The 22536-nt window shown below is 34.2% G+C and overlaps 1 protein-coding gene across 1 annotated transcript in view; it reads right to left on the bottom strand.

Annotated features, from left to right (window-relative positions):
* Positions 1-22536, bottom strand: part of LOC6041424 (helix-loop-helix protein delilah) — an 87562-nt gene that overhangs the window by 26933 nt on the left and 38093 nt on the right. Inside the window, exon 2 of the mRNA XM_038264809.1 lies at positions 13303-13370. The gene's annotated coding sequence lies outside the window, so the exon portion shown is untranslated. The remainder of the gene's footprint in view (positions 1-13302; positions 13371-22536) is intronic.

Here is a 22536-nt window from a genome sequence, read left to right as displayed (position 1 = left end):
ATGATTACCTTATCTTTACTTTGATCATAGTTTTGATCATAATTTTTATCACAATTTTGATCATAATTTTTATCACAATTTTCATTACAATTTTGCTAACAATTTTGATCTTGATTTTTATCATGATTTTGAGCATGATTTTGATCAAAATCTTGATCATAATTTTGAACATAATTCTGATCATAATATTGATCATAATTTTTATCGTAATTTTGATCATAATTTTGATCATAATTTTGATCATAATTGTGATGATAATTTTAAACATAGTTTTTGACATAATTTCAATCACAATTTTATCCACAATTTTGATCATAATTATAATCTCATTTTTGATCATAATTTTGATCACAGTTTTGATCACAATTTTGATCATAATTTTTATCACAATTTTTATCACAATTTTTATCATATCTTTGATCATAATTTAGATCACAATTTTAATCATAAATTTTATCACAATTTTGATCATATTTTTTATCATAATTTTGATCCCAATTTTATTTACAATTTTGATCACAAGTTTGATCATAACATTGACCATAATATTGATCATAATATTGATAACAATTTTGACCATAATTTTAATCATAATTTTAATAACAATTCAATCTAGATTCTTGATGAAAATTTCAACACAATTTTGATCATAACTATGATCATAATTTTGATCATAAATTTGATCACAATTTTTATAGTTTTTTGAATAAAAATTTTATAATAAGAATTATGATAATTTGAATAATAATTTGATTAATATTTTGATCAAAATTTGTTCATCATCATCATCATCCCGGTACGAGAATCGAACTCACGACCTCTGGATTGGAAACCCAGCACGCGCTAGTCGAAACCCATCCCCTACCGGTCAGTATTCCCAGTTTGCATGTTTTTACTCTTTTAAGGGATCTGACTTTGCCGAGCCAGACAGGAATCGAACCCATCACCTTCCGCTTACAAGGCGAAACCCGTAACCTCACGGCCACGGAAGCTCGGCAATTATGATCAAAATTTTAATCAAATTATTATCTTGATCTTGATCATAACATTGATCATAATTTTGTTCACAGTTTTGATCATTTTTTTGATCATAATTTGTATAATAATTTTGATCTTAATTTTGATTACAATTTTGATCACAACATTGATCATAATTTTGATCATGATCTTGATAATTATTTCGATCATAATTGTGATCATGATTTCGATCATAATTTTAATCATGATTTTATCAATATTGATGATTCTTGATTACTTGATCACCATGATTAACTGATGCGCCAAGATAGCACAACCCAGACCACCTTCTGGATCCCACAAAAGGAGATAAGATCCATATCGGATCGAACAGCTCGAACGATCCGCGCGGAAGAAGAAACGATCGAGAGCCGGTGGGAACTGCTCTGTGCCTCCAAGCTGTCTAGAGCTGCTCCATGGAACGGTACAAACATGTCTTCGCACGATGCAATCACTCACTGCCACTGCTCGGAATGCGATCTCCGCGACCATGTTTGCTCAACGGAATTCCAGATCATCGGTGGGTTTTTTGTTTCGCGCAGGTCGATCTCTACCCAAATTGGTAAGGTCTTTGACACCTCGTCCCCGTATCAACTCTCCACGATCAGTCGTGTTGAGTCCGACTTCCTGGCTTGGATCCGTGAAGTCTGCAACGATCGGGGGAACAATTAATAACCACACTGGGGGCTCGCGTCGTAATCGCGAGCTTGTATCGCAAAACGTTCCCTCGGTTATCTAAAGTGGAGATTTAAGCGCGGAGAACGCCCCCGCAAACGATCAACGGCATAACCTCGGTGAAAAATGGTTGAGCTGGCACGATCCGGCACCTGTGCAACCTTACAGGGTGCGGGGTTGTGTTTCCGAACTAAGGTGGGACTCCGTGTGAGTCATCTCTCAAGTTCTCAAATTACACCCTTCAACCCTAACGTTGAAGAGTCGTAGGTGGCCTCCGGAGGCAATTGGTCCGTGCCGGCGATTGTTTGGCCAGATATTCGCGTAACCTCAACGCGAGTGTTGCGTTGCACATCTAGTGAGTCCCACCTGCGCTAACGAAACGATTGAGGGACTTGTGCCGCCGTGGTTGCGATCGCACAGGTCCGATAGTGTCACCCACCGGGTAGCGCAGGTATCAATCAAACTTTGCGCGCGAGTTGATCAATATTTACATTTGTATTCACGAGGTGGCGCGCGGAGTTGGCTCAAGAAAGTGCGGTTTTTGTGTTCGCGAAGTTGTCGAAGGCAACTCTCGTATGAAGAGCTCAGTTCAATTATTTTGTGACCATCATAACTGGCACAAATTGGATTGACAAAGTCTACTTTTTGATCTACGTCTGAGTCATCATCGGAATGACCGAGGGCTTGCCCGCACCCACGCAGTCCGTGCCCCAGCCATCGCAGATCATCAACGAAATGCTCACTGAACCGCGAAGACCGTGTTCAAAAACAAAAAAAGGTCCCGTAGCCGCGCTTCTGGAATATCTGGGGCCACGACCGGCCAACGACGGTTGACCTCGCGACCACTGATTTTCTCACACGAAGTGTAAATACCACGTGCAAACCCGTACAGACAGCGCCGCCGCTCCTCAAATTTCATGCGCGGGTGTGATGGTCCCGAGACCCACTTTAGATCATAAACGTGCCAGCCCAGGACCGCGCCGCGTCATCGTCGCTGGAGTCGGCTGAATGTCACCACCAATCAGCTTCAAGAAGAGGTCCAGGTCAAAACAGAAGGCGCATGTCACGACCCGCGGCAATCGCGCGTAATGCTCACGCTTTCGAGCGTTAAGACCGTAAGGCGGGCTGTTCCGACGATGCGGTGCGTTCCGCGCTGGTCACGTCCGATCCGAGGTACTAGCGTTGAAAAGGTTGACATTGTTTTAGGATTTCTTTTTCGAGGCAAATGTTTTCTTTTAGTTTGGAGTCGAAGCCGGAGTTGGACAAATCCTAAAAAGTCAGACTTCGAGTTGGAGTCGGAGTTCTGATTCATACAATATACGAAAAACTCCTAACCTTACAATTTACAAAAAGTTTGGCATCACCAACGTAGAAGACGTCAAACCTGGAGGTGAAGTAGTGTCCTCGGGATATAGGCATGGGCAAGTCGTGTGTCATTTTTATGTTTGAACTGTTGACTGAACTGTTGTTTAGCGGACTCGTTGGTGCTGCTGCAGTTGCACTTTGGTTGTGCGTTTGACGAGGTTTGGCGCAACTGCACCGACATCAGCAGTGGAGTTGGATCACGTTTTGTGAGCACGCAGAACTTTAAAGTGGCGACCAGTGATCGATGATGTGGGGGAAAACAGCGCGTTGGTTGGTACTGTTCAGGGTGTGCAAGCATTGTTGGGACATGCTTTTTATTGTTGAATACCATATCCCTTTACTGTTTGTCATTGTAACAGATAAGTAGGATTAGCAATTTTTCATACTTTTTGTATGATCTGTCATTTCAAATAACGAAAATGGCTTTTTTCTAAAATGATCTAGGTCAAAAACAATTAAAAGCAAAGGAGTAAACTTTCGGGATAGTTATTGAAAGCTTCTCAACATGTTTAAAAATGCATAAAAATATTTGCAAAAAATACTGAAATACTCTCAATACCTGGAGATATTTCTTACAGTTGAATTTAAACCAATTTCCAATATTTTTGTTAAATTTGTAAAGATTGAAATCATAGAAAAGATTTATTACTATTAATTGGTGACAGCAGTTTTAAGATTGCAAAAAAAGCATTGAAAATTTTGAATCTTTGTTGTGCTCCGGATTTTAATTAACCAAGTTTTCCAACTTTTTTAAAAACGGCTGCCTCCACGGAATTTTTGGCGATTTTTTTACACGAGAAAAAAACAGTCGGAACGATTTAAAAAAATACAGATTTGATCAAATTGAGTTCTGCAAAGTTCTAGGATCATTTAGATATCCTAACAAATCATTGGAAAAAAAGAATCGTCTTGATTGCTTGAGTTATGCCCGATAACCAGCGAGTTGAAGTTACCGTTCCAACTTTGTTGGAGCCTTAGGCACGGTGATCAAAATACCGTTATTATGAAAAAAAAAGCAATCCGAGATTTTGGGGTCTATAGATTCCTTACACCATAGCGCACCTCTGTGCAAAAAATGAAAACATTCGCTGTTGTAGTTTTCGAGATACAGCCCTTTTAAGATGTCACATCCGATTTTCAATAAGAAAACCAAAACAATCTATTCAATTTTAGCATTTCAAAGAATATGCAATTCTAGATAATGGTATATTTTGCTTCAAATGACTGTCAAGTATCTCTGGGCCGAGTTTGACAAGGTTTGCTGATGTAGTTCTCGAGATACAGCAATTTTAAGATGTTATTTCCGACTTTTTCTAAGAAAATCTATAAAATCATTTTAAAGAATATGCCATTCGAGATAATGATGAATTTCGTTTCATAAGACTGCCAAGAATCTCTGGGCCAAGTTTCATAAGGTTTGCTGATGTAGTTCTCGAGATACAGCCATTTTATAATGTTATTTCCAACTTTTTCTAAGAAAATCTATAAAATCAATACAATTTCAGGAATTTAAAGAATATGCAATTCTAGATAATGATGAATTTCGCTTCATAAGACTGCCAAGTATTTCTTGCCCAAGTTTCAGAAGGTTTGCTGATGTAGTTCTCGAGATACAATCATTTTTAAATGTTATTTCCGATTTTTTCTTAGAGTTTCTAAGAGAAAGTCGAAAATAACATTTTAAAATGGCTGTATCTCGAGAACTACATCAGCAAACCTTTTAAAATTTGGCCCAGAGATACTTGGCAGTCTTATTAAGCAAAATTCATAATTATCTCAAAATGCATATTCTTTAAAGTGCTAAAATTTTATAGTTTTTTATAGATTTTCTTAGAAAAAGTCGGAAATAACATTTTAAAATGGCTGTATCTCGAGAACTACATCAGCAAAACTTCTGAAACTTGGGCAAGAAATACTTGGCAGTCTTATGAAGCGAAATTCATCATTATCTAGAATTGCATATTCTTTAAAATCCTGAAATTGTATTGATTTTATAGATTTTCTTAGAAAAAGTTGGAAATAACATTTTAAAATGGCTGTATCTCGAGAACTACATCAACAAACCTTATGAAACTTGGCCCAGAGATTTTTGGCAGTCTTATGAAACGAAATTCATCATTATCTCGAATGGCATATTCTTTAAAATGATGAATTTGTACTGATTTTATAGATTTTCTTAGAAAAAGTCGGAAATAACATCTTAAAATTGCTGTATCTTGAGAACTACATCAGCAAACCTTCTGAAACTCGGCTCAGAGATGCTTGACAGTCATTTGAAGCAAAATATACCATTATCTCGAATTGCATATTCTTTGAAATGCTAAAATTTAATAGATTGTTTTGGTTTTCTTATTGAAAATCGGATGTAACATCTTAAAAGGGCTGTATCTCGAAAACTACATCAGCGAATGTTTTCATTTTTTGCACAGAGGTGCGCTATGGTGTAAGGAATCGATAAACCCCAAAATCTCGAATTGCATTTTTTTCATAATAACGGTATTTTGAGCACCGTGTTGGGAGTTGGAATTAGAGCATCCAATTTCTCGGGGTTACAAATTTCCCGGGAAACGGGAAATTTTCAGCCAATTACCCGGGAATTCTCGGGAAATTTTGAATTTATTGAACATTGTTATGATCTTGGTTTTAATTAATATTATGAAACAAGATTGTATAGGACATCAACATTAATGGTTTAAATAAGTGTGAAGATAAATTAACAGCTTGACTGCACGAAAAAAAAATTCAACTAAAAGAAAATTTATTTTGGTATTTTGTTATGAGAAATTCAAACTTGCCTCTGTGACCAGTTCATTGAAATTTCAATAACAAATACTGTTAAAATAACAAAAAATGTTATAGAATATTCCTGCAAAATCCATTTTTGCATAAGAGTTTAATAACAGTTTATGTTATCATAATAAAATCTGTTATTGGTCTGATATTGATTGAAAGCCAAAACAATTTTGAAATAACATTTTTTGTTATGGAAGAATAACTCCAACTGTTATTGGGATGCTTAGTTTTCTTTTTAATAATTCAGTAAAGAAATACAATCCGAAATATAAAATTATTAAATTTATAAGCAAAACTGGCAACACCTTGTTTCACGTGTGTTTGTGATAGCCTTGAACTGATGGGAATATTTTGAATGGAGTTTTTTCAACAATAGAATAATTATCGTAATTATTTAGTGGCAAAAATATAGAAGAATCAAATGAACAACACTTACATTGCACGGAAACCGGACGAAAAAGCGTGGTGTCAGTGCAAAACAGAATAATTCTTCAAGGTGTTGCGAGCCAAATCTGATAAGCAATGAGGCTACAACTTTTGGACCTAGTCGATGTGCTAGGAAAATGGTAGGAAATATGAATAGCATTGGTAACAGTGGCTGAAAATGCGGAAATAATCTAAAATGTTAACATTTTGGAAGAGGTAAGCTACAAAACGATACTGCTTACACTTTATGTTTGCTGGATTCAGTAAATTCCTACTTGAAAAGCCTGAATTGACTCGATTAATGGAACTAGGTTCAAAATAGGTACTAGGTCGAAAATAGGGTAATATACTCAATGCAGAAAAATGCATTTCAGTTTGTTTTTTTTTTTTCAGATGATATTTTTTATAATTTATTTTTATTTATTTCATTTAAACTTTGAAATTTTTTGAAAAAAAAAATTTTTTTTGGCTGGATTTTTCGGATAAAATTTGAAAAGGGCAACATAAACTTTGACAATAATTCTGAAAAATCATGTTGAACCATTCTAAAAATTACTCATAAAAGTTATAATTATCTGGATTTTTAAATGTAAAAATAACACCACCAAACCCAAAATATTAAATTCAATAAGATAACACAAATCGCAGACATTAATCTAAGATAAACTGCCGCAAATGCCCCCAAACGTGTCAAATCGATTGTCAGATTCGGGTTTTGATAGCAAACACACAAACAACAATCGCCGGCACCGCAAGAACCGGTAACCTGGTCGGGGCGGTAAAACCTGGTCCCAGATGACACTGAGCCGGCTCTCCGGAGTTTGCTTCCAAGGTGTGAAAAGTCGTACACACGAGTCAAGCCGTACGAGCCAGCTGAGGGGAGTCAATTGAGACCTTCGGATCAGTGGTTCCCCACTGAAGCTGATTGGACGTGACAAGTGGCAAAGCGTACCGGTTTTGTGCGAAATTTGCTTTGTTTTGAACGTTTTGTTTGTTTTTCTCGCTCACTTTCGATTTTTTTTGCATCTTTCAATATTATTATGAGGAGTTCAATGTTGATCTTAAAAATGAGACTACCTTCAATTAATATTTATTTTTTTCGAAAAGAACATCACTGTTGAGGAATTTTCTGCCTTGTTTCAAAAAATAAAATTTAGTGATAATCTTGATTGCGATGTTCGTAGAGGCGTTAAACTTTACACCTCAATCAGCAATTTATGCATCGCACTTGTGAACAAAAAAATATCTCTTTTTTCCCCCTGTCCAATCGATTTCGCCCTTTCGGGTACCGCCTCCGGGTTCAACCTCAACGAAAAAAAAAACCTGCACTTGCACCTTAAGCAAGTTCCCCAAAACCAAGACGCGATGGTGCTAATGAATTCGTTTTTATCAGCTGGGGTCGATCGCGCGACGCGCCTCTCGAGTTATGTCGCTCGCTTGGATCTTTTTTCGAGCAGTTGTAAATCTAGTCACGTCCAATTTCGAGCAAATTTATGCACTGACCGCTGCTGCTGGCTGCTGCTCGGCAGATCGTGCGAAGCCGATAACGAGACGGTGTCAGCTTCTCTTTTTTTGAAGTTTATTGTTGTTTTTTTTTGCTTTTCGTGTAGGGTGAAAGAATTTTCTGTTTTTTTTTGTTTTTCAATTTTTTTTTAGCGAAATTAAGATAAAGAAAAAAATTAAAAATATTCAATCATTATTCTTCTATACGAATGCATCAATGGAAAAATAAATGCAATATATGCGTTAATTACACAGTTCAACAAAAAATCAAATGTTTCTTGTCTCTGAGACGAGAATATGTGTTCCTAGTAGATTTTTGCCTGCTGAATCCGAATCCGGGTCCAGAATTGCTCCAAATGGTCCCAATTTTGAGATACACCCGTTTGAAATGTTAGTTTAGGCCAAAATTAGCTACTTTGTCGACTATTTTACAAAAAGAACTATTTAATAAACAAATAAACCAATACTTGTATCTTAAAGTTCACGTTCTCCCCTTTCTGAAACACCCCTGGTTTTTTAAATTTGATTGGCTATAAATATGCGTAGAAACAATCAAATTTAAAAAACCAGGGGTGTTTCAGTAAGAGGAAAACGTGAACTTTAAGATACATGTTTTGGTTTATTTGTTTATTCAATAGTTCTTTTGTAAAATAGTGAACAAAGTAGCTAATTTTGGCCTAAACTAACATTTCAAACGGGTGTATCTCAAAATTGGGACCATTTGGAGCAATTCTGGACCCGGATTCGGATTCAGCAGGCAAAAATCTACTAGGAACACATATACTCGTCTCAGAGACAAAATCTTGTTGGACTGTGTTATCCTTAAAAGTGAATTTTAAGCCTTTCAAATAAGTTCGTTTCTTGGATTTTGAATATCTTCAAATAGATAGTTGTAGTTTTAAATGGTTCTGAAACTAAAGAGATCTTGGTGAATATAAAGTATAGAATTGAGTGAGCCCTTTTCTGATGCAATAGGTTTTATTGTAACACAAATCAAATAAACGTAAAAATACACTTTGTTGATAAAAAAATATAAATAAAACCAGCCTGATATTGCATTATAATAAAAGGAAAACCCTAACACTTAATGAAAATGAACTTAAAAAATATAAATTGAATGACTATCATCCTTCCAAAAGTAATTTAAAATTCAAACCGAAAATCGAAAACAACTGCATTTTCAGACTCACATAACAACTTCTATGAAGTGCTGAAAAAAACTATTGAAAATATATCAAAACAATTTTCAACGTTTTATTTTCTAACTCATTTAAAGTAGAAGTGAAGTGGAAGAAGTAGAAGTGAATAAATTTTAGGGAAATGTGTGCTATTTATAAATCTCAACTCCATTTTATATAGGTTTTCAATCGTAGAATCAATTTCATCTTCATCTCACACTTTTCCTATAAATTCTTTTAAGCTCAAGCTCATTTTCTAATTGATTTGATTCATGTTAAATTTAAAAAAGGCCACTGCAATTTTCATGAAGTCTTGGGGGGAGCAAAAACATTTAATTAAATAAATTCTTGCTTACAATATTTTTAAACACTGTCAAAAACAAGCAAACATTCCTTTTCCGATCTGTGGTCTCAAAATAAAAAAAAAGATATTTTTAAGGCATGAGAGTGCCCCATTTGATGAAAATAAAATTGTCAATTCAAATTTCAAAAACCCTTAATTGATTTGAAAATTACACCATCAATGTTTACAAATGTTTTGCACTTTAGTAAACTGGGCTGATTTTTAAATGCATTTTAAAACACCTGTTTCATTCAAATGTTTATACCATGACTTGAAATTTCAATATCTATGTTGTTCCCACTCTCTCTCGACTTTGGTCAGAATGAGGAACACAGGTAAAAAATGTGTAAAATTATCTCTTTTATGATGTAATATTACCACACACATTTTTAGATGAAAAATTACACATTTTTTCTGACATGAAGGATTTACTCCTTCCCAGCTGTAATATTAACATGATTTTTTTTTTGAAGATTTGTAACGGCCTATATCAGGGGTGCCCAACCTTTTGATCCTGAGAGCAAAATCTGATTTTTCTGAGGCTGGTGCGGGTCGGAAATAATGTTTCATAAAAGTTAAATAGAAAACAAATTAGTAAACTAGCGTTGCAAAGTTATAGGCCCACAAAATCAAAGCTAAAAACTCGACTCGCCACCTACATTCGAGTAGGAGAACTTTGGTGCAAGGTTACGTTTACGTTTTTGCGCGATAAGTGCAAAGGGGAGTGAAAACTATGTCAAGGTTTTTTAAAAGAAAATTGATCTTTTGGAATAAAATTAAGTTAACAGGGGTAAGAAATAAAAAATTCTATCGACTGACTTTTTGATTTTTTTTGCTAAGTTGCCTTTTTATTGAAAATTCAGAGATCCAGATTGAAAACGCGAGAATGAGGTTAGATTGCTTGTTTTGATAATCATTCCAGGTCCCATTTTTCAAGCAAAGCTTTGCCTTTATGGGAAAGTGACTTTAAAAAATATTTGTCCACTTAAATAATCTATATTCTCAATTGATTAGTTAGGTTTTGGTTGATTAAAACATTCCCTTATTTTGAATCAAATATTGAACTGGTTAAATCGGACATCACACAAATATTTTCGTTTATATCAATTAAAGCTGTTTAAACAAAAACCAACAAAGTCTGTATTTTAGACTCCCTCCTCCTCAAATTTCACTTAAAATTGAAATTTATATGTACCATATCACACCCGTAACCCTTCCACAATATTTAAATGAACCAGGATGATACTGCCAACATAAATTAAAATATAGAACAATTGTCGAAATAGTTGTTTATGCAACAAGTTGCAAAAAGAGGATTTTTTCAGCACGAGTCGTACATTTATCCAACGAGATTCACCGAGTTGGATAAATACGAAGAGTGCTGAAAAAAACAAGTTTTGCAACGAGTTCCATACAACATTTTTTGCAATTCCAAAAAACACACTCTGAGTGAAATTTTATGTCAAATTTTCATGTATTTTGTCAATAAATCGTTTAAATCAAAAAAATGTTGAAAAGTGTTACTTTTCGAAACAAGTGCTGAAAAGTAGAACTTTTCTGAATTTATTTTGAAAAGTGTTGCTATTCGATTCTGTTATTTTTGGTACTGAAAAGTAGGCTATTTCGTCGTTCAAGAATGACAGGAAAAGTAAGTAGTGTCACGACGGAATTGCAAAAATATGTTTTTCTATGCATTGAAGTCTTTTTCTGATATGTCAAATTTGATTTAGAAAATGAAAAAAAATCATAGAATGTGTTTTTCAACAAATGCATTTTTTGGAAATAGAGTATTTGTCCCTATTTTGGGCAAACTAAACTGAGCGCACTTTCAATTCGATGTATTCTCAAAGACTGCTATAGGCAGCCTAGCTTATGTTACATGAATAAGTTGGATTTTTATTGGTAATGTCACTGTTAAAACCTGGAAAACTAAATCATTTTTTGTCCCTATTCTGGGTCTGTTGCTTAGAGGATCCGACCTTCAATGATTCTATTTTCGACCCACCTTCTTATTGATTGAAATTGGCTCGTTGCGAATTTTGTTGACGTACAGTTCAGCCTCAAAAAGTAAGGTCACCAAACAGGATAAATCATTTTGATGTTTCAAGTCACAAATCATCATTCGAATGATTGATTTAACCGTGCAAAAGTTGCATGCGCATCATTTTTATTATTTATTTATGATCTTTAAACATAATTAAACATTTGTTTGCAGACAATAATAAACTCGTACTATGCGCGTAAGAACTTTGAGATGTGAAAGGCACAAACACACTGTCACAGTTTGTAGAAGTGTTAAATGGACTGTAAAAACATCCATGCTCTCCGAGATGGACGAAGTAACTTTAATTAGGTATTTGATTGATTTGGTGGCAGTGTAGTGTTTGTTTTTGCAATGGGATTGTGCAACCCACCAACAAAAACATATTGCCGATGGTTCATGAAAAAAAAATTAAGGCAAACATTTTGGAGAATAAAACGTTAGATGAAAATTTGAATTGAGACAAGAATTGGAGTACATTTTTTTAACTGTAGTAAATTGTACAAGAATACCCTATATTGCAAGAAAGGATCGCTCACACTCATACGTGAATGAAATCGACCACTTTGTTAAATACCCCCCTTCCACACTATTATTTTATCAGTTTGGTCAAGTGCCCTGTCGACTTTCGCCTTGACAGGTCTCAGGTGTTTATTTCCAGTGACATTCCAGCGTTTCCCGCCGAACAAATTGCCGCGCACAATTGCTCATAAAAACTCTCTCGAGTGGCGAAAAAAAAGGCTCCGCGATGGGCTTTGGTTAGCAAGCCAACTGCGCGCGCTTAATTACCATAATTTTGAGCCATAAATCCCGGCCCCGCGTGACAATTGCCGGAATGTCAGGACCTTGACACGACGCGACAACCACCAATTGGTATTTGTAGTGAAAAGAAGAGTGTGACTGGCTGCGTGTTGATTCTTATCGGCTGACAATCACCGGTTGGTGTGCAGGGGACTTGGCGGATAGATGGCGCGCTACTGCGGCCTAACGCCTGAAGAGCCACCCCACCGTCGTCGGATGATGCGCATGAATGGGGACATAAATTCTAAGCAAATGTCAACCGCTTATCTCCGAAGGTAATTTGTGGTCCGTCCGAGCGGACCTTGGACACGAGACGGTCCAGACAGTTGGAGATGATTGCGATGATGATGATGAGGAGGACGGGACATCTCCTCCTCAAGTAAAAGGTATAGAAAATTAGCTGGCATCTTGAAAATGAAGACGTTTTCGATTGGAATGACACTTGGCTGAGGACTTGAGGGTCTACTGGCGTCCCCAGGTGAACGGAGATTGGTCACGCGGATTAGAGCACGTGCTAGGGATTTCTACGAGGGATTCCGGCGTTCCGTGAAGGTGGGTTATGATCAGTTGAGACTTTAGATTGGACAGACAAGATTAGAAGAAACAGACAGTTGACATTGCGTGAAGGTAGATGTTTGTTTATAAAATTTTAATTAGGCAAATATTTTTTTAAAGTTAATTTAATTATCAGAATTCACCGAGTCTGCCAAACCGCATAGAAATGCCACAATAAATCAACAAACAACAACAACAAGCTCTAAAGTGCACCCGTCCAAATCAACACAAGAACCTGTTTCCTTAAGAAGTGAATCAAAACAATAAAATACTTTGTGACGGGGATTTACCAGTCTGGCGGCCAGTTATCGGTGTGGTCCAAATCTGCCCCTTGATTGACTTGGCCTTTTCCGCTGGAGAGACTCACTCTAGTCACAAATCTTAATAATCACGTTGCTTTTGGAGAAAAAAAAATGCTAGGAAGGTGCCTGGTGCAATTCAATTTATCTTAGTTAGTTAAGGGGGGCAAATGGGGTAAAATTTGCTTCAAAATAATGTTTGCAAAATATAAAAAAATTCTTTAGATCAAATGTTTCAGATAAAATCAAACTTTTTTATAACTTTGTTTACTTTAACCAAAAAAATTAGCTAGTCTTCCCACTCACCATAGTGCAATTTCGACGATATCAGCTGACGTACTGCGTGGTACTACGTGGTAACTGGCAGCAAGGATCTGTAAAAAAAAAGAAAGAAAAAACACACACAAGATATTAAAACAATCTTTCCAAAAGACCTCAGAATCGAAAGAGGACACCAGGTAATGGGTTTTTCGTTTAAAGAAGGCCACTCATTAAATGGACATAAAACGAAAGGATGCCCAGACTGGCCTTCCCTCGAAACAAAAAAAAAAAAGAATAAAAAAAAAAACGAGAGGATGTCTTAAATCAAAAAGTGTGTTATTTGCGCCCAAGCAGCCGCCTCTGCTTTTTGGCAGCCTCCAAAAAGCAAAAGAAAAGGTGTCATTTTCTGGAGAGGAGTATGTTAATTTAAATTTATTTACCTTCCCAAAGTGCGATTATAATTGGGATCGCTTTTTCGCTTTCAAAAAAGAACAAAAAGAAAGCAAGTTTCAGGTTAGGGCAGCATTCAAACAAAGTCAGTCAAACTTCCTAACCCAACTCAAATTCACTTATCAAAGAAGCATTTGTGTAATCCAGTCAGAGAAAAAAGCCCCCTCCCTCTTTCAAAAACTGATGTTGATTGAAACATTAAACTTTAATCTGGCTAATTAACATAGACAGACCGACCCTATAGGTTGCGTGTCTTTAAACCAAAATCAATCGAAAGCAAAACCTAAAAAAAAGAAAAAAAAACTGGACAGGATTTTACCGTCTTATCACGCGTAAGGTTGATCGAAGGCTTGTTTGTGGTCCCACTCCCAACGCACTCGGTTCGGGCTTGGACATTTCATGGGTTCTGTGCCCTGCTTTTAATGTCAATATGTATATTTGTTTGAGCGAATGGGGTTTTGAACGCCGCGGCGTTTCAGGGGAGTCCCTTCGCTGCTATCGGAAGGTTGAGGTTCTTTTTTTGAGAGGGGATAGTGGGATTTTGAAGGGAAATGATTTTTAAGATAAAAAAAAATGACAGTTTATCATAAATTCAGTAGTGCGGTGCCTGTGTGGACGCGCAGTCCTGTTTTTTTTTCGTGTTATTTTCCGTCTCATTTGTGTCGCTATTTGTGTACATGGGGTGATTGGATTTCTTCTTCTTCTTTTTTCATTTATTTTTTGTTCGTGCGTTCGTTGGCCGATGAATTTTATTTTTGTTCTCTTTATATAGTTTTCGATAGAAACGATCCGATTTTTGTTTTTTGAGACAAGCAAGTCGTATTGCTGGATTAAGTCCTTTCCATCGGTCCTTCGAGGATCGGAAGGCACGTCGACGGATATGTTTTAAGGCTTATGATATAACATAATTTTAATGAATGAAGCCCTTCCTACATCACCGTTGATCGGAAGGCACGCCGACGGAGAATTTCTGGAGAATCGCGGTCGAATTAATACTATATTTAAATCCCTAGATAGGTATCTTTCCGCAGCCGGCTGCCTAAGATTTTAAAATTTCAACCGATAAACAAATTGCTCATGGTCGCATCACCTACCACAGTGAATCCTGACCTCATACCCATCTTACTAACCCCTCAAAACTCATGTGATACTTTGTCGGAGACGCAGTCGATTTGGTGGTCCCATCACTCAAGTATCGGCTAACATTCCCATCCACTTCCCCGTGTCTTACCTCTGGTCGTGGCCGGCGTCGGTATTGATCAGCACGATAGGGACCTTTGAAAATTGCGAAGGGGTGATGATTGGTGCCTACTTTTCATCTGTGGTCCACGGAGCAATGTTTGGGGGTCCTGGTCAATAACGAAGTAGCAGCTACGGATAGACACCAATGCTATGCTATGCTATGCTAAAAAAATGACAGTTTATCATAAATAAAAGAAAAATCATACGCATTGAAAAAAAAAAATATGTTTAAAGAAAACACATGAAAAAGGTAAAATTCGACGAGTGGAACTTTTTAAGTTGTTTCCAATTATTTTAAAATAATTTTTCAAAAAAAATGTGCTAAAAATTAAAATACATTTAAATAAATTTGTATTGATTATTTTAAGCTAAAAACAATATTATACATGAAAGTTTACAACATCAAATTTTCTGTTAAGAATCTTGAATTTCATGTAAAATATGATTTAAAAATTGCTGCTAATTTTCTTCAAATAAAAAAAACTTAATTTAATAGTTTTCGGCTAAGTCAATGAAAAAGATTGTCATAAATAAGGCTGGTACAAATTTTATTTAATGTTTTGTCTGGCTCCAAAATTCAGGGGACAAAAACAATATTTTTTCAAAAAACTTCAATATTTCAATGAAAGTTTAAGTGATATCAATTTAAAATGCATTCCCCTACGTTAATAATTATTTTTAGCATATTTTGAATACTTTAAAAATCTTAGTTATTTTTGAATTTTTCAAAATTTATAAACGCAAAAAGTTTTTTTCTTGCTAAAACCTACATTTTTCGAATACAAATGATTGCAAAACAACTGTACTAGTGTAAAATGTATTTCAAAACACCTTTTCCTTGCAAATGTTGCTTGTATGTTATTGCTTGTTGTTATAAAAAATTAAAAAGAAATGCAATTTCGTAAAATTTTATGGCAATATCTTAACATGTTATTAAATAAACATAATTGAATAACATTTTAAACAAGAATTTTATGACATTAAATCAAATTTGTTAAAATTTAATCAAATTTGATAAAATACAACTATTTTTTTGAAAAAATGAATAAAAATTTATTAAATAATGAAAATAATTTAAAAAAACTTATTCTAATAAATTAAATTCATTTTTTTCAATGAATCCTAACCATTTAAAAATGTTCAATAAAGTTCAATAACATTGAATGAAATGAAATAAATTTGAATTTATAACCAAATAAAATTCATAATTCAAATAATTATTAATTAAACAGGAAAAAAATTAATTAAAGTGAATAAAATTGTTTTGAATGTATAAAAACAGACATAAATTGAAAAAAATCATTAAATTTCAAAGAATTTAATCAAGTGTTATAAAGTTTTATATGGTGTAATACAACTTTAATAAAATATCATTCAATTTATCAATCATTTAAAAAAATAATTTAAAATATATTATAATTCTTATAATTTTCATTAACTTTAATAAAATTGTTTAAAATAAGAAAAATATAATTTTTCCATATTTTTTGTTTTTTAAATAAAATTTTATAAAATAACGTAGTTGGATTTAATTGAAAAATAATAACTAAATTTGATTTTGTTTTATAAAATTGAATGAAATTGAATAATTTAAATATGAATGAAAAAGTAAATCATTTTTTTATTGTGGTTTAGTTGAGCGTTTTAGCAGAATGCATTACTGTGAATACAAAGAGACGAGTTGTTCCTTTTAATTCCGCTATATATTTTTCATATCTTGACAGATACGTATTTTGTCTACTACTTGCAGACTTCATCAGTGTTCTGTACTCGACATTTTTTTTAAATTAAAAAACAATCAAGTTTAAAAAATATTTTTTTAAAATAAAATTTCATCAAGTTAAATAAGGCTGATGTAAATATTTTCCTAAATTTTTGTTCCACGGCTCTGGCCAGCTTCAAAGGGAGGGGGGGGGGAGTTGGGCGGTGGGCAAAAAATAAATTGATTTTTATTGAAATTTGCATTTAAATTTTCATTGACATTTTGAAGTATAAATTTTTTTGTTTGCACCAGCAAAACTTTGAATAAAATGTTTACCAGCCTAAAAGCAAACAAAAATTAAAAAATAAGTAGAATTTAATGAAATAACATTAAATATTATTGTGATTGAATAAAACAGCTTACAATGATAAGAAGTAAATTAAATCAGAAAAAGCTAACCTAACAAAATAAAGTATTCAAAGATTGAATAAAATTTTATGAAATTCTGTTAATTTTTTTGATTGATAAATATTAATTTATTAAAATATTATTTAATAAATTTGAATGTAAATGAATAGATTTTAATAAAATAAATTTTAATAAGCCTATATCGTTTTTAATTCAATCCTTTGGGATACAAAAATAGAATAAATGAATGGTATAAAATTGAATTCAGCTAAATACAAGTGAATGAATTGAATAAAATTGATTTTTTTTTTAAATTGACGAAATTGAAAAAAAATAGGAAATAATGAAATGAAAAAAATCCAGATTTCAACCACTTTTCATTTGCACTCAAACTGATTAAAAACTTCCAAAAACGTTTGACTCACTGTCCCTTTCTACCGCCTACCGTACGCTGCGAAGGTAGTTTCGCCGACAAAGTTCTGCTGCTGTCCGTTTTCTTTGCACGCGGCTTTGAACCTGATCTGCTGTTTGTTGTTGCCATCTCCCGGGGACTTTAATGGGGGCCCCCAGAAGGCCCAACAGTTGACGGGGACGTCAGACGTCGCAGTGCTTAACTTGTTAACATGTCCAGAAAGGAGACCGCCGCCGCCGCCGTCGCGAAAACAGGTGCTTTGATTTGAGGTGGCCTCGAGAGAGCACCCCAAAAGTAGGAGGAGAACGGTTCTTTTTGAGAAACGAAAGGATTTAGGGCAGTTTTTTGAGGAGGAGTCGTCTAAAAAAATTGAAAATTTGAGGTTTTTAGAATTTTTAGTTTTTGACGTTTCGGCTCCCAAAGGATCCTTCTTCAGGGTCACATTTTTTCATAATTGTTACAAGAAAGCTCAAAATGTGACTTCTAGGTGTCTAAATCGATCCTTTCGCTTGCGCTGCTCATTTTGGAATGGAGCCCAGAATCAGAAGGTATTTCCCGATCCGTCGGGCGCATAAAATGTTATCTGTGAACGGGCTTGTTTACACGATACAGTCAATTGAGCCACACGTGCAGACTGACGCACGTCGTCCCTTCACCCCACGGAGACTCAAACGAAATTGATTGCAACTGAAAGGAGTACAAGTTGGTGGCACCGCCACGGAAAGAAACTTATGAATCAGATTGTCATAAATTTATTTGATGGTTTCAATTGTGCAGTAGAAATGTTGTTCAGTGATTCAGTTGTTCAGTTTTCAGTCGTCCAGTTGTCAGTTGTTCAGTTGTTCTGTTGCTCAAAGGTTTAGTAATTCTGTTATTTAGCAGCTCACTCGATCAGTGGTACAATGGCATAGTCTTAGTGATTAAGTAGTGTTCAATGTTCCTTTTTCATTATTTTTTCCGTGCACCCAACAGCTCAGATCACATCCAGGACCAGCCAGTTTCGAGAACATTATTTGAACAACCGCCGCCTTCTAGATGTCCTTGGCCGAAAGGCTCGCTGAAGTGGTTAATAATTTAAATGACCTAGATTGAACATTGGAGCGGCTCACGAAAGTGCAACCTGTTCAACATCTCCGACTCCACTTAAGCCAGACTTAAATCCGTCAATTCGAAAGTCAACCCCGTGCCGTTTGCCACCGAATTGAATCGTCATTCGCGGCAGTCAAAAAGGTATATCTAAGGTGGCATTTCCACCCGGTAGCCGTGAATTGCCCTAATTGGTGGTCATTTGGGTGCCCATTTCCCCTCCTTAAATCCGTCCGTGCGCCGGCAAATTCCACACGCATCAAAACACGCCTAAGAGTTTGGATGAACGCATAGCCCCAGGGGCCCCCGGGCCTAGGAATCGTTGAGCAGGGGAAGGTCTCGAAAAATCGCGTGCCATTACTAAATTTGCCACGGGTGATAATGATTATTGGTTTATTAGAGGCTCGCCGAAACGGGTCATCATCATCGGCGAAAAACGAGGGATGCCGAAAATGGAGAGGGGGAAATTGCCTAAATTAGAAGCAACTGGAGTGGTCGTGTGCCTTGAACATGTTGGAGTTTTTTTTTTCTATCTGCGGTGGTTTGAAGAGAATGTCGTTTAAGCCTAAAAAGGAAGAGGGACGTAAAACCAGACCGGGTGTAGGCAACTGGGTCATTAGCTACGCAAGGTTGATCAACAATTAATAAGTAAAAAAGACAGTAAAATTGCAAATATTTTCCAAAATTTATGTATCCAATAACTTCACACAACAGAAAATTACAGGAAACGAAAAAACAACAATAGAAAGGGTCACGATATAATATGGATTTGAAATAAACGAAAATTTTAATACAATTCAATAATTTTTTTGTGAATTACTAAAATTTTTGGTCTTTTTTTTTTGTTTTAACAAAAGGGGTATCAAATTAACGAAAATTTAGCATACATTTCGCTTTATATTTTTCTCAATTCTCAAAATTTTTACAATTTGAAAATACATTTTTTTTACAAATCTACGTATTTTCGAAAATGTATAACAAATTTAATTTTTTTACAATATGGGTATCAAATGAACGGAATTTTTACAAACATTTCGAAAGTAATACCGCAATTTTTTAAACACTCAAAATTCCCAATACTACGTATATTAGATTTCTTTTTAAATTTATGTTATTAACAATACGAGTATAAAATGCACGGGATTGTTTGTACATTTTGGTGAAATACTTAAAAAATGTGCAAAGCTACGTAAATTTTTTAAACTACATTTTTTGTTATTTTTTACAAAGTGGGTTTCAAATGTTCGGAAATTTTGCATGCATTTCGATGGAAATATAATTTTCAAACACTCAAAATTTTAATAATTTGAAATACTATTTTTTTACAAAACTACGTGTTTTCGAAAAAATACGAGAAAATTCAGTTTTTTTTACAAAATAATACCGCAATTTTTTAAATACTCAAAATTCCTAATACTACGTAAAAGTATAAAATGCACGGGATTTTTTCATACATTTCTATAGTAATATTTTTTTTGTGAAACACGTAAAATTTTTACAAAAATACTTAATTTTTAAAAAAAATACTGTTTTTTTTATTTTCTACAAAATGGCTTTCAAATAATCGGAAATTTTGCATGGATTTCGACGGAAATATGTTTTTCAAATTCTCAAAATTTTAACAAATTGAAAATAATCAAAAAAATTACAAAACCACGTATTTTCGAAAAAGTACTAAAAATTCAGTTTTTTTTCAATAGACGTATCACATGATCAGATTTTTTTATACATTTCGAAAGCTAGACCACATTTTTTAAATACTCAAAATTTCCCAAAACTACGTATTTTAGAAACAAACAACTTAAAATCCATGTTTCTAACAAAATAGGTATCAAATGATTGGGAATTTATCATACATTTCGATAGTAATAATATTTTTGAAAAAAAAATATAAAAAAAAATCCAAAGCTTTGTAATTTAAAAAAAAACTCAAAATTATAGTTTTTAACAATAAGGATACCAAATGATGGGGATTTTAAAAACATTTGAAAGTGATAACACATTTTTTAAACTCTTGTTGTAAAAACTAAAAAAATAAACATTTTTTTTAGATTGTTTTGAAAATGCGTAAATTTTGAAAATTTTGAGTACTCTAAAAAAGAGTTTTATAACATTCACAAATTATGTAAAATGTCCGATCATTGGATAGCTATATAGAAAAACTAAAATATTGAGTATTTTTTATTTTCAAAAAACGTAGTTTTGAGAAAGTTTTGAGGATTTAAAAAATATTTTCATCTAAATTTTGGCAGAATTTCCGATCATTTGATATCTATTAATTAAAAATACGTAACTTCGTGAAAATTTTGAGTTTTTTACATAAAATAGTTACTTTTGAAATTTATAAAAAAGCCCTTTCACCCATGTTTAAAAAATACTGATATTTTTATTAGTTTATCGAAAATATGTAGTTTTGTTAAAATTTTGAGTATTTTCAAATAATTTTATAGTAACTTTCGGAATGTTTGAAAAAATCCCGATCATTTGATACCCATATTATAAAAAATGGAAATTTTAAAAACTTTTCCGAAAGTACGCAGCTTTGTGAAACTTAGAGTATTTTCAATAAACTGTGCAATAGCTTTCGAAATGTATGAAATAATCTCGATCTGTTGATACCCGTATTGTAAAAAACTGAAATTTTAACTTTTTCTGAAAAAAACATAGTTTTGTGAAAAGTTTTAGTTATTTAAAAAATGTGTAAAAAAAACCTGATCATTTGATACTCATGTAGAAAATCAATAATTTGGAGAATTTTTATCATGATTAAATTGCTTTTTCAAAATACTAGATCATGTAATTATAATTGCAATGGACAACTGACATCATCCCGATTTTTAAACAGTATAATTTTTCGTACACCCAACTGCTCAAAAATTGTTCAATGATATTTAAATTTAACTGATATTTGAATGATATTTATGAAGCGTTAAGAAAATTTGAAAAAAGACAAACACAAGTTTTCAGTTTGAATGTAAACGTTTCAAGATTTAAAATTGCTACTTCTGCAGTTTGAGGTTTGAGTTGTAATGTTTTGATATTTTGAGTTAAAAAATATGAAACCATGTTTTCAAAAATAAATTAAAAGGTCGATCTTTTTCAGTTTTGAGTTTTAAGTTTGAATTTTGAAATAAGAAGAGTATCCTAAAATTAAGTGGTTAAGTTAAAAGCTTGAAATTTAAAATTTCTCATACGAGTCTAATGTTTTGAATTTCACCTCATTGTATTCTCTCAAATCTTCAAACGATTATCACAAAAAGGTCAACATAAATGAGTGATGCCTCGCAGCCATCACTCTTCAGAAAACGTCGTCGCATGTCGCGTTCATATTGGTTGGTTGGCAAAACATTTTAAGGGGAATTTTTCAAATGCCAACATTTTTATGCTGCCGAGGTCGCCGCCACCAGAAAATGATTGTCCCGAGGTGAGATGCTTAATTCATTGATGATTATATTTTCTGTCCATGTTTGACGAGAGAGAGTGTGGGGGACGAAAGTGGGGGAGGGGAGGAATTTCAAATCTTTTAATGGACATAAAGTTGTTCGGCCCCAAATGGAAGAGTGATTCGGACGTTTGAGGGCAAAAATGGAATGGTAAACTCGAAAATGATAGTTTCAGGACTGGAGGCAAAGTTTGAAGAAACGACGTCGGCCCATAATATGTTATTATCGAGTTAGCGTCCAACAAACATTAATTAAGAATGGATTATGATGATTGGGGACTGGGAATTTTGATGGAAGAGCGGGTTGGTTGGTGGTCGCATTTGACTCGGCTAACTGAAATGACTTAATATTGTTTGCAAATAGATTGCCAGATTGCGAGGAAGGAGCATAAAGTTGTCATTAAGTCGCATTTTAAAGAGTAAAATATTTGCGCAAACAGAAGGGGTTGGTGACGAACCGAGGAGATGTTGGAGATGATGTGAAGGCTGTTTAAGCTGTTCAAGAGTAAGTGCTGCCATGCGGAGGAGATCTGTCAA

The sequence above is a fragment of the Culex quinquefasciatus genome, chromosome 3, assembly GCF_015732765.1.
Source record: "Culex quinquefasciatus strain JHB chromosome 3, VPISU_Cqui_1.0_pri_paternal, whole genome shotgun sequence".
NCBI lineage: Eukaryota > Metazoa > Arthropoda > Insecta > Diptera > Culicidae > Culex > Culex quinquefasciatus.
The sequence above is the reverse complement of the archived record's forward strand: the minus strand, read 5'-3'. Positions and strand labels throughout refer to the sequence as shown.